Source organism: Oncorhynchus keta, chromosome 29 (genome assembly GCF_023373465.1).
Source record: "Oncorhynchus keta strain PuntledgeMale-10-30-2019 chromosome 29, Oket_V2, whole genome shotgun sequence".
Classification (NCBI taxonomy): Eukaryota; Metazoa; Chordata; class Actinopteri; order Salmoniformes; family Salmonidae; genus Oncorhynchus; species Oncorhynchus keta.
The window spans coordinates 20283316-20296874 of NC_068449.1; the positions used below are offsets into that span (position 1 = coordinate 20283316).

Genomic DNA, 13559 nt, shown 5'->3' on the forward strand with positions numbered 1-13559 from the left:
GTGTAGCTGTTTGGTTAACTATTTAGCAGTTTTATGGCTTGGGGTAGAAGCTATTCAGAGTCCTGTTGGTTCTAGACTTGGTGCATCGGTACAACTTGCCCTGTGTTCTACGAGTAAAATATCTTCGCATGGCCACTAAGTGGCAGCATAGCACCATTCACAATTCTATGTTTTTTAAATGTTAATTTTTTAAAATTGTATTTTTAAATTCATTATACAAAAATCAACTTACAGTGCTACATCAAACATGTCTAACAAAACAAAACACAGGTATTAACAAGAAAAAAAAAAAAAAAAAAATCAATACTATAATACAAAAAAACTAAACAGTTTTAGTGCAATTGTATTCACTCTGAAAAAATCTTATTATAATGATTCAGGAAGATGTTATTCTTGTTGTTATTAACTAGGGTTAATGTTTTAATAAGATAATTAAATTCAATCAGAAAAATGTGTAATTTTGGTATAGAATTTTTGTTTGTGTATTTGGCAACAAGAATAAAAAAATTAACAATCATTTCAGTGGTCTTGTTATCATTGCAATAATAACATATTATATCTTTCATGTCAAAAACATAGACAGTGTTCATAATGGTAAATAAGTATTTTGCAATGCTTTCCCAAAATTCTGACACAAATTTACATTCAAAGAACAAGTGAGACAGATTCTCACCTTCTTTTTCACAGAAAATGCAGATATCATCAATTGCCACAAATTTGGATATCATGGAATTTCATGGATATATCTTATGTAAAATTTTGAAGTGCACTTCCGTAACTTTGTTTGGTATACAGTATTTGTAAGGCCTTAATCATGCATTTTTCCAGACAATATCGGGAATAAGCATGTTCCAGGAAAACTTTCCTCTTGGTGTAAATTGGTTTTGTGAATGAAGAATTTGTCTTATATAAGATCTCTCAAGTAAGCCCACACCTTCCAATCTGAGTTCTGGATAAACTTTGTGATCATTCCCAAAATGAAGATGACTTGTGTAGTTGGACCACTGGGAATGGCGTTGATCACATAAATAAACTCTCTGAAAGGTATTGGAAACTCTTTCAATGTTATAAATTGTTAATATGTGAGAATATTACCCTTGTTGTCGAAAATATCAAGAACAAAGTTAATATTCCTCTCATGCCAGCTGGGGTATAACAATGACTTATTCCTTACAGTTATGTCTGAATTATTCCTCAAAGGAGCTTTATGTGGGGAAAGATTGTGCAGGAAACATATTTTCCAGGCCATTAAAGCTTGTTGGTGAAACCTAACCAATTTAGCAGGTAATCTTTCAGGAATATAATTACATTTCAGTAAAACTTGAAGACCTCCCAATTTATTAAACACATTATTTGGAATGAAATACCATATTGAATCAGCATTGATCAAACATGTTTTCAACCAGTTTATCTTGAAAGTGTTATTTATGTCAACAAAATCCAACACTTCTAGACCACCTTCAGCTCTTTTGTTAGAAAGGACAGATTTTTTTTAGTTTGAGACTTATTTTTCCAGATGAAGTCAAGGTCTTATTGATCTCTTTACAAGTAGCTGGATTTACACAACGATAATGAGGGGTACACAAAACGAGACGGTCCTTCTGCCTTGGACAGAAGTACTCTTCAAAGTATAGAAAGATCTCTTTGTAGCCAATTATTAAAATATATTTTTAGTTCTCTTACATTTAGGAGAGAAATTCAAATGTTGTCTGACTGAGTGTTGTTTTGACAAATGTATTCCTAAATATTTAACAGGAATATTTTCTTATTTCTTTATCAGAGTCAAATAAACATAAGATTTCACATTTAGAAACATTCAGCATTAATCCTGATGCAATAGAAAATGCAGTTATAGCATTAAGGGTATGTGCGACCATGTCTTTGTCTCTAAACTTCTTAGGGCTGAGATCCCGTTAACGGGATCGATATGACAACAGCCAGTGAAAGTGCAGGGCGCCAAATTCAAACAACAGAAATCTCATAATTAAAATTCCTCAATCATACAAGTATTTTGTACCATTTTAAAGGTAATCTTGTTGTTTAATTCCACCACAATGTCCGATTTCAAACAGGCTTTACAGCGAAAGGACCACAAACGATTATGTTATGTCAGAGCCAAGTCACAGAAAAACACAGCCATTTTCCAGCCAAAGAGGGGAGTCACAAAAATCAGAAATAGAGATAGAATTAATCACTAACCTTTGATGATCTTCATCAGATGACACTCGTAGGACTTCATGTTACACAATACATGTATGTTTTGTTCGATAAAGTTCATATTCATTTTAAAGAAATCGCAGTAAACATTGGCTCGTTATGTTCAGTAGCTCCAAAAACATCTGGTGATTTTGCAGAGAGCCACATCAATTTACAGAAATACTCATTATAAATGTTGATGAAAATACAAGTGTTATACATGGAACTTTAGATAAACTTCTCCTTAATGCAACCGCTGTGTCAGATTTCAAAAAAGCTTTACGGAAAAAGCAAACCATGCAATAATCTGAGTACGGCGCTCAGAGACGCAACAAGCCAAAAAGATATCTGCCATATTGTGCAGTCAACAGAAGTCAGAAATAACATTATAAATATTAACTTACCTTTGATGATCTTCATCAGAATGCACCCCAAGGAATCCCAGTTCCACAATAAATGTTTGTTTTGTTCGATAATGTCTATCATTTATGTCCAAATAGCTACTTTTGTTAGCTCGCTTTGTAAACAAATCTTAAGTCACGAAGCGTGTTCACTAGGAGCAGACGAAATGTCAAAAAGTTACGTTACAGTCCGTAGAAACATGTCAAACGATGTATAGAATCAATCTTTAGGATGTTTTTAACATACATCTTCAATAATGTTCCAACCGGAGAATTTCTTTGTCTTCAGAAATGCAATGGAATGGGAGCTACCTCTCACATGAACGAGCGTCACGAGTTTGTGTCACTCTACCAGACCACTGACTCAAAGAGCCCTTATAAGCCCCTCCTTTACAGTAGAAGCCTCAAACAAGTTTCTAAAGATGGTTGACATCTAGTGGAAGCCTTAGGAAGTGCAACATGACCAATATGCCACTGTATCTTCAATAGGGAATGAGTTGAAAATCAACCAACCTCAGATTTCCCACTTCCTGGTTTGATTTTTTTCTCAGGTTTTTGCCTGACATATGAGTTATGTTATACTCACAGACACCATTCAAACAGTTTTCGAAACTTCTGAGTGTTCTCTATCCAAATATACTAATACTATGCATATAATAGCAACTGTGACTGAGTAGCAAAAGATTCAGTATCAACAGAAGTGTACGACAGGGATGCTCAATTTTGCCATTTTTATTCATTTTGGTTGGTCATTTTGGAACTAAGGGGCCTATCCCAAACCATGAAAAACAGCCCCAGACCATTATTCTTCCTCCACCAACTTTACCGTTGGCACTATGCATTCGGGCAGGTAGCGTTCTCCTGGCATTTGTCCGTCGGACTGCCAGATGGTGACGCGTGATTCATCACTCCAGATAACGCGTTTCCACTGCTCCAGAGTCCAATGGCAGTGAGCTTTACAGCACTCCAGTCGACGCATGCATTGCACATGGTAATCTCAGGCTTGTGTGCAGCTGCTCAGCCATAGAAACCCATTTCATGAAGCTCCTGACAAAGTTATTGTGTTGACGTTGCTTCCAGAGGCAGTTTGGAACTCTGTAGTGAGTGTTGAAACCGAGGAAAGATGATTTTTACGCACTAATTGCTTCAGCACTTGGTGGTCCCGTTCTGTGAGCTTGTGTGGCCTAACACTTCACAGCACCTACAGTTGACCATGACAGCTCTAGTACAGCAGAAATTTTACCAACTTACTTGTTGGGAAGGTGGCATAATATGACGATGCCATGTTGAAAGTCACTGGGCTCTTCAGTAAGGTCATTCTGCTGCCAAATCAAATTTGATTGGACACCTACATGTGATTAGCAGATGTTATTGTGGGTGTAGTGCAATGATTGTGCTTCTAGCTGTGACAGTGCAGTAATATCTAACAAATTATACAACATATACCCTATACACACATCTAAGTAGGAATTAATTAAGACTATATACATATGGACAAGCGATGTCAAAGCGGAACCAGACTAAGATACAGTAGAATAGAATACAGTATATACATATGATATGAGTAATGCCAGACATGTAAACATTATTAAAGTGACTAGTTTTCCATTCCTTAAAGTGGCCAGTGATTTCTAGTGTATGCCTAATAGGCAGCTGCCTCTAATGTGCTAGGGTAGCCTAGTGGTTAGAGCGTTGGACTAGTAACCGGAAGGTTGCAAGTTCAAACCCCGAGCTGACAAGGTACAAATCTGTCGTTCTGCCCCTGAACAGGCAGTTAACCCGCTGTTCCTAGGCCGTCATTGAAAATAAGAATTTGTTCTTAACTGACTTGCCTGGTTAAATAAAGGTAAAATAAAACATAAAAAAATGATAAATGATGGCTGTTTAACTGTACTGACCTCGCCTTTTAGATGATAGCCAGGTGAACAGGCAGTGGCTCGGGTGGTTGATGTCCTTGATGATATTTTTGGCCTTCCTGTGACATCGGGTGCTGTAGGTGTCCTGGAGGGTGAGTAGTTTTCCTGTGGTAATGCGTTGGGCAGACCACACAACCCTCTGGGAAGTCTTGCGGTTGCGGGGGGTGCAGTTGCCGTACCAGGCGGCGATACAGCCCGACAGGATGCTTTCAATTGTGCATCTGTAAAAGTTTGAGGGTTTTGGGTGACAAGCCAAATTTCTTCAGCCTCCTGAGGTTAAAGAGGCTCTGTTGCACCTTCTTCACTACACTGTCTGTGTGGGTGGTCCATTTCAGTTTGTCAGTGATGTGTACGCCAAGGAACTTGAAGCTTTCCTTCTCCACTGCGGTCCCATCAATGTAGATGGGGGGGTGCAGCCTCTGCTGTTTTCTGAAGTCCACAATCATCTCCTTTGATTTGTTGACGTTGAGTGAGAGGTTATTTTCCAGGCACCACACTCCCTGAGCAGCCCTCAGCACCCCCCTGTAGGCTGTCTCGTCATTGTTGGTAATCAAGCCTACTACTGTTGTCATCTACTAACTTGATGACTGTGTTGGAGGTGTGCTTGGCCGCGCTGTCATTGGTGAACAGGGAGTACAGGAGGGGGCTGAGCACGCACCCTTGTGGGGCCCCAGTGTTGAGGATCAGCGGAGTGGAGGGGATGCTTCCTACCTTCACCACCTGGGAGTCGGCCCGTCAGGAAGTTCAAAACCCAGTTGCACAGGACCAGGTTCAGACCCAGGGCCTCGAGGTTAATGATGAGCTTGGAGGGTACTATGGTGTTGAATGCTGAGCTATAGTCGATGAACAGCATTCTTACATAGGTATTCCTCTTGTGCAGGTGGAATAGGGCAGTTTGCAGAGTGATGGCGATTGCATCATCTGTGGATCTATTGGGGCGATAAGAAAATCAATGTGGGTCTAGGGTGGCAGGTAAGGTAGAGGTAATATGATCCTTGACTAGTCTCTCAAAGCACTTTGATGACAGAAGTGAGTGCTATGGGGTGATAGTCATTTAGTTCAGTTACCTTAGCTTTCTTGGGTACAGTAACAATGGTGGCCATCTTGAAGCATGTGGGGACAACAGACTGGGATAGGGAGAGATTGAATATGTCCGTAAACACACCAGCCAGCTGGTCTGCACATGCTCTGAGAACGCGGCTAGAGATGCCGTCTGGGCCAGCAGCCCTGCAAGGGTTTTACTCACGTCTGTCATGGAGAAGGAGAGCCCACAGTCCTTGGTATCGGGCCGCGTCGGGGGCACTGTACTATCCTCAAAGCGTGCAAAGAATGTGTTTAGCCTGTCCAGAGGCAAGACGTCGGCTCGGCGATGTGGCTGGTTTTCCTTTTGTAGTCCGTGATTGTCTGTGGTCCCTGCCACATACGTCTCGTTTCTGAGCCTTTGAATTGCGACTCCACTTTATCTATTTACTGACGTTTAGCTTGTTTGATTACCTTGCGGTGTGAATAACTACAATGTTTATATTTTGCCATATTACCAGTCACCTTGACATAGTTAAATGCAGTTCATGCTTTCCTTTTCATGAGAATGCTACCATCTATTCACGGTTTCTGGTTAGGGTAGGTTTTAATTGTCACAGTGGGTACTACATCTTCTATACACTTCCTTATAAACTCAGGCATCGTATCTTTGTATGTGTCTAGATTATTTTTGCAAGCTACCTGGAACATATCCCAGTCCACGTGATCCAAACAATTCTGAGGCTTGGATTCTGTTTGGTCAGACCAGTGTTGAATAGTTCGAAGCACGGGTACTTCCTGTTTGAGGTTTTGCCTATATGACGGGAGGAGCAAGATGGAGATGTGGTCAGATTTGCCGAAAGGAGGTCGGGGGAGGGCCTTGTAAGCATTCCGGTGGTTACAAGCTGGTTGTTCCTTTTAACATGTCTTCAATAGTCCCATGTAAAAAGTTTTAGGTTGTAGTTATTATAGTAATTACAGGACTATTTCTCTCTATACCATTTGTATTTCATTAACCTTTGACTATTGGATGTTCTTATAGGCACTTCAGTATTGCCAGTGTAACAGTATAGCTTCCGTCCCTCTCGCTGGGCTCGAACCAGGAACACAACGACAATAGCCACCATCGAAGCAGCGTTACCCATGCAGAGAAAGGGGAACAACTACTCCAAGTCTCAGAGCGAGTGACGTTTGAAACGCTATTAGCGCGCACCCCGTTAACTTGCTAGCCATTTCACTTCGTTTACACCAGCCTCATCTCGGGAGTTGATAGGCTTGAAGTCATAAACAGCGCAATACTTGACGCACAACGAAGAGCTGCTGGCAAAACGCACGAAAGTGCTGTTTGAATGAATGCTTACGAGCCTGCTGCTGCCTACCACCGCTCAGTCAGACTGCTCTATCAAATCATAGACTTAGTTATAACATAATAACACACAGAAATACGAGCCTTATGTCATTAATATGGTCGAATCCAGAAACTATCATCTCGAAAACAAGACGTTTATTCTTTCAGTGAAATACGGAACCGTTCTGTATTTTATCTAAGGGGTGGCATCCATTAGTCTAAGTATTTCTGTTACATTGCACATCCTTTAATGTTATGTCATAATTACATACAATTCTGGCAAATTAGGTGGCCCAAACTGTTGCATATACCCTGACTCTGCGTGCAAAGAACGCAAGAGGAGTGACACAATTTCAGCTGGTTAATATTGCCTGCTAACCTGGATTTCTTTGAGCTAAATATGCAGGTTTTAAAATATATACTTCTGTGTATCGATTTTAAGAAAGGTATTGATGTTCATGGTTAGGTACACATTAGAGCAACGATACGCTCCGCATCAATTATATGCAATGCAGGACACGCTAGATAAACTAGTAATAACTACACATGGTTGATGATATTACTAGTGATTATGATTGATTGATTGTTTTTTATAAGATAAGTTTAATGCTAGCTAGCATACTTATCTTGGCTTACTGCATTCGCGTAACAGGCAGTCTCCTCGTGGAGTGCAATGAGAGGCAGGTGGTTAGAGCGTTGGACTAGTTAACTGTAAGGTTGCAAGATTGAATCCCTCGAGCTGACAAGGTGAAAATCTGTTGCTCTGCCCCAGAATGAGGCAGTTAACACACCGTTCCTAGGCCGTCATTGAAAATAAGAATGTGTTCTTAACTGACTTGCCTAGTTAAATACAGATTAAATAAAGGTGTAAAAAATGTAATTAAAATAAAATAAAATCTGCAAAATCGGTGTCCAAAAATACAGATTTTCCGACTGTTCTGAACTTGAAATCGGCCCTAATTAATCGGCCATTTCGATTAATCAGTCGACCTCTACACTCCACGTATCAAGCACTGTTTGAGGAGCATGGTCTCGCTGCCCAACTGTTGATATTCCGCCCACTCTGTATGTCATAGGCTTTCAAATCTTGTTCCTGCAGCTACCCAGTGCTTAATTTGGGAAACCAAGTGAAATCTGTTCGGGAACATCAATAGTAACAAGTTTTCGCAACTAAACATATTTCACTAAACTGTTTCAATCCGTCTGTGCGCTGAAGAAGGATATAAAGGAGCGAGAGGAGGAGACGGAAATGCATGGTGGTGAGATTCTGTATAGCTGAAGATAATGTGTCACTCAATTAATTCTGAAAATAAAATAAAAGTCCCTATTACTAGGCTACTCTAAATCAAATACAAATTCACTAATTGTAGTCTTAACAGTAAGCCACCCTGCATAATCCATAAACCAACAGCATCGCCTAGGGCCATGTCCTCTACCAGACTCATGGATAGACATTTTGGTGCACAAGTCCATTCAGTATGCATAATAATGCAGTCCTCACGCAAAGGAGATGAGTCAAATTTGTTTAATTTTGGAGTATAGGCTAGACCAATTATGTACCAAAGATTTCTTTAATCAATTTTGATTTATGTTTTTCTTCCATGCGTAATGTGCGGTAGGCTATGTATCGTATAATGGCACAATCATAGTTTTAATTCAGTTTATTTTGGGGCTTGGGTTCATAAACCTTGCATATGCATAAGCTATAATATGCATATGGATGTTTAAAAAAAAATATCACCTTAGAAAGCACTGTTGTTAGGCTTCGAAACAACATCCACAATAACCATGTTTTACACTGTTTCAAACTGCTGTTGAACTTCTTTCTTCAACTTGATTATCACAGTGAGGTGAGTTTAAAAAGTATGATAGGCCTACTGTTTTGATAATTGTTTGATGTGAATGTCCATTGCATTGATGTCAGAGTGCTTCCTTAGAGGGACAATAGAGCCCTGAGTACCAGTCTTAGGACCCGATGGTAGTTAGCAAGTTGGGTACTACCAAAGCATGTCCAGAGTGTGCAGAAGGAGATTATCATGACTCAATGGTAACGTGCAATTTTACTGCGGTCATGACTGCCGATGTGGGGGTAATACAGTCTCAGAAACAGCCTAAGGGACCTACCTGAATTTGTCCAATAGAAACGCTTGTTTTGCTGTTTGCTTCCATTTGGTTCTTAAACGGTTTCCGTAATGAATACACCCCTGGCATAGCATATGAAGGAAACATGCAGATGCAGGGCAACACCACCTGGACCAGATGTCTTTTGAAATAATAAATCATGCTTATAAACCTAGCCAATACATAATGTTGCCACTTTCTCTGGCAGCACTATTCTCTCAAGTTATTTCAAAACAGGACTGGTTGAGCCAGCATTTGGATCAATTTAAGAAACAAATAATCTGCCTCAATATCTTTTGTTTGCAGATCATAAATTGTACTGCAATCTGCATGTTCAACAAGTATCATGTTTGATGGCTTGCTCAAGCAAAAGGCTGCTCCACCCAATTGAAACAGAATGTAACAGGTTAGTCTGATTTGATTTGTATGTGCAGACATGGGTATTGAGTTTACTCTGTGAAGATTCCCCTTCCCTTGTCCCATTTTAGCTGCTCATATTCATGCTCCATGGGTGATAGGCCTACATGGGTGTCCCTGAATCCAGTAATTTTCACAACCACCTTCTTGTTAAGTTTCCAGCTCTCAAAATCCGCAGGCCAGAAGAAAATTAACATTGCTGCCAAATTGAGGGAAGAACTTAATTTCTTAATTGGATTTCAAAGTCCCATCCGCCCCAGAGGAGTATGTTGGGGAAGTTAGTGGTTGTGGCTTTGACAGAAAGAGTCCCCGAAATGGAGAGTCAAGTTCTGTGAGGTCTACTGATGGTCAGGATAGATAGTTTACTGTAGTGCGTACACAAGTGAGCGTGTGGAGACTGGAAGGCCTTAAAACTAAGTGGTGAAATCTATGAAGAGAGCTACTTTGTCACAGTTGTTTTTGCCCAATGCTACACCAGCAGGACTGCTGTTTATCATTGAGAGAGGAAATACCCCTCCAGGAACATGTTAATGTGGGCTTACCACAACTTGTAAACCATTCCCTGACGTATGCCGGCTTCCTGTTACTCCTCCTGGTTTGAATGATCTGTCGTTATCTCTGGTATCGAAATTCCTCTCATTTTGGATTCCTGATATTATAGCCAGGGACCTGGAGTTGGTAGCTCGGAACCTGTGGTTTATGCACATCACTGAGTGACTCGTTATCTGGAACCAGATAAGAAAAAAAAAAAACGTTCTCCCTAGAATTAGTATATTACCGTAATGTTCTTCTGTTTGAGTGTCCCGTTTTCTGAGGGTTAGGATAATATCCCATCAATGTCCCACCAAACATACACAGAACATGGTTGCCATTATCTTAGAATGTAACATATTAATGTTCTAGACACGTTTCATGGGAATGATGCAAGAACATTTCTGTGTATCAGTTGTCAGGACAATACCTGATGGTCCCAAAGACCACATGACTAACATGTCATTGTAGATTTGCAAGCACACAGAGATAATTTCACGCAAGCACAGCTACATTTCGAGAGAGCACAGGCAAGTATACCGAGAAATGGGAGATTCTGTGCTCTACACTTTACTTCTTGCTCTCAATTCCACTTTCTGGCCAATCAACATTTGTGTCTGAGCACTCAACTATCTCTGTTCCTCAACATGATCCTCTGTGCCCTTAAGATTTTTATCTGAACTTAGAACCCTCTCCACCCGCGCTCAGCATTATTTTCCACGTTCTTGACATGCCCCCATGCGAACTTCAAATTGTGAGACTGAAATGACACCATAGTTTTCGCTCACAAGACTGCCACTGACTGGATGTTTTTTGTTTGTCACCCCATTCTTGGTAAACCCTAGACACTGCCGTGCGTGAAAAGCCCAGGAGGGCAGCCGTTTCTGAGATACTGGATCGTTTTGCCCATTCTAACATTAAATCGAACAGTAACTGAATGCCTCGACGCCTGTCTGCCTGCTTTATATAACCAGCCACGTGACTCACTGTCTGTAGGAGCGATCCATTTTCGTGAATGGGGTGGTGTACCTAATAAACGGTCCGGTGAGTGTATAGTGCTAAGAATGTGACAGTAGGGTGACTCCCTTAGCCCGTCTCGAACCCAGGCCACCAGCACCAATGACTAACGCTCTAACCACTTTCCCAATAAGGGATATCTCTAGGGCATGTGCTTATTAGGCCAGTATAGTTAGGCACTGTCCAGAAGAAACCCTAACCCCTCCTCCTTGGGCACTTGTGTAGATGTGAAACAACTTGATAGATGTAAGTAATAGGGAAAATGCACATTGAAGTGTACTTTTAACAGAGCTGAGATTTACTTAGGGAAATATTTTATTTATAATAGTGATTCAGGAGTATTATTAAAACAGGTTAATATGCCCCACCAACATTGGACAACTATACAGAATTCCCTTAAATTGCTGAAATAAGTGAATAAAATCAATGATGAGAGTATAGTCAGATTTAACTGATACCTTACATGGTGGCGTAGCAGGAAGTTCAGAGTACCATGTACCATGAACCAAGAGGTTGTGAGTTCACATCCCAGGCGAGGACATGTTGAATAATAATGATTGATTAATTGAACATGCAAAATGCAATCATGTATATCAAAATATGTACATTGAAAACACTGTATATTAACCACTGTGTGTGAGTATCAATAATCCTTGCTAACAGAAAAGACTAATGAATGGATCATTGGTTCACCAATCAGGGCTTTTATTGGCTCGGCAACAGTAACAAGACTGTGTGTGTGTGTGTGCATACATACTACAGTTCAAAAGTTTCGGGTCACTTAGAAATGTCCTTGTTTTTGAAAGAAAAGCACTTTTTCTTCCATTAAAATAACATCAAATTGATCAGAAATACAGTGTAGAGATTGTTAATGTTGTAAATTACTATTGTAGCTGGAAACGGCTGATATTTAATGGAATATCTACATAGGTGTACAGAGGCCCATTATCTGCAACCATCACTCCTGTGTTCCAATGGCACGTTGTGTTAGCTAATCCAGGTTTATAATTTTAAAAGGCTAATTGGTCATTAGAAAACTCTTTTTAGCACAGCTGAAAACTGTTGTTTCTGATTAAAGAAGCAATAAAACTGGCCTTCTTTAGACTAGTTGAGCATTAGCATTTGTGGGTTTGATTACAGGCTCAAAAGGACCAGAAACAAAGAACTTTCTTCTGAAACTCGTCAGTCTATTCTTGTTCTGAGTAATGAAGGCTATTCCATGGGAGAAATTGCCAAAAAACTGAAGAACACCCGTCTCAACGTCAACAGTGAAGAGGCGACTCCGGGATGCAGAGTTCCTCTGTCCAGTGTCTGTGGTCTTTAGCCCATCTTAATTTTTATTTTTATTGGGCAGTCTGAGATATGGATTTTTCTTTGCAACTCTGCCTAGAAGGCCAGCATCCTGGAGTCACCTCTTCACTGTTGACGTTGAGACTGGTGTTTTGCGGGTACTATTTAATGAAGCTGCCATTTTGAGCCTGTAATCAAACCCACAATTGCTGATTATCCAGATACTCAACTAGGTCAAGAAGGTCAACTTCTCAAGAAGGTTTTCAGTTGTGCTAACATAATTGCAAGCGGGTTTTCTAATGATTAATTAGCCTTTTAAAATTAGAAACTTGGATTAGCTAACACAACGTGCCATTGGAACACAGGAGTGATTGTTGCTGATAATTGGCTTCTGTACACCTTTGTAGATATTCCATAAAAAATCATAAATTTCCAGCTTCAATAGTCAATTACATTAACAATGTCTACACTGTATTTCTGATCAATTTTAATGGACAAATTTGATTTTCTTTCAAAAACAAGTGATTTCTAAGTGACCCCAAACTTTTGGACGAAGGTGTATATTTTTTTTTATAAACATGCTTTTGAAACTTTCCCAAGAAACGTGTCTATGTTCTGTTTGTGTTTGGTTGGACATTGATGGAATATTCTCCTAATCCTCAGAACTGGACACATGAATGTTCTTGCCATGTTCCCATGAAACGTGTCTGGATTTATTAGGATCCCCGTTAGCCGACGCCAATGGCGACAGCTAGTTAATATCTTAAATTCTGAGAACATGTTAACCACGTTCTGGATCATTTCAATTGGACATTAAGGGAATGGTCTCTTGTAAACATTCCTAGCACATCACCATAACATTCCTATGAAATTGTTAATTAATGACCTAATGTGACTCTTAAGGGAACATTCTCTAAAGTTGTGGGAATGTTCGTTGTTAGCTTGGGAGTTCCTTTTGCGCCACTGAGCTATCACTTTCAGCCACATTGTCATGCATATCAGCAAGGATAAACATGTGGCTGTTTTACTTACTAAGAGAGCAGAAGAAGGGAAAAGACTGGACCCATTTTAGGCACAAACAAATTCAATAAGATTTAGCTACTGTATGTGGCTTGCTGGTGCTATTTCTGTTGGCTAATAAAGTACAATATAGCGTGACTGTTTTATATGTGGACACAATCTAGCTGTCTGAGTTCTGTGCAGACATTCACCAGCAGATGTCTTTGTGGACGTTATCATGACACGCAGCGGTTGCATGTGGAGCTCCTTCCTCTCATTCCTATCGCTCTTCGTGTCTGGCGC

At 40.1% G+C, this 13559-nt stretch overlaps 1 protein-coding gene across 1 annotated transcript in view; it reads left to right on the top strand.

The window, feature by feature from the left end:
* LOC118362440 (dnaJ homolog subfamily C member 17-like) overlaps positions 1–13559 on the top strand; it is a 60181-nt gene that overhangs the window by 475 nt on the left and 46147 nt on the right. The gene's annotated exons all lie outside the window — the stretch shown is intronic.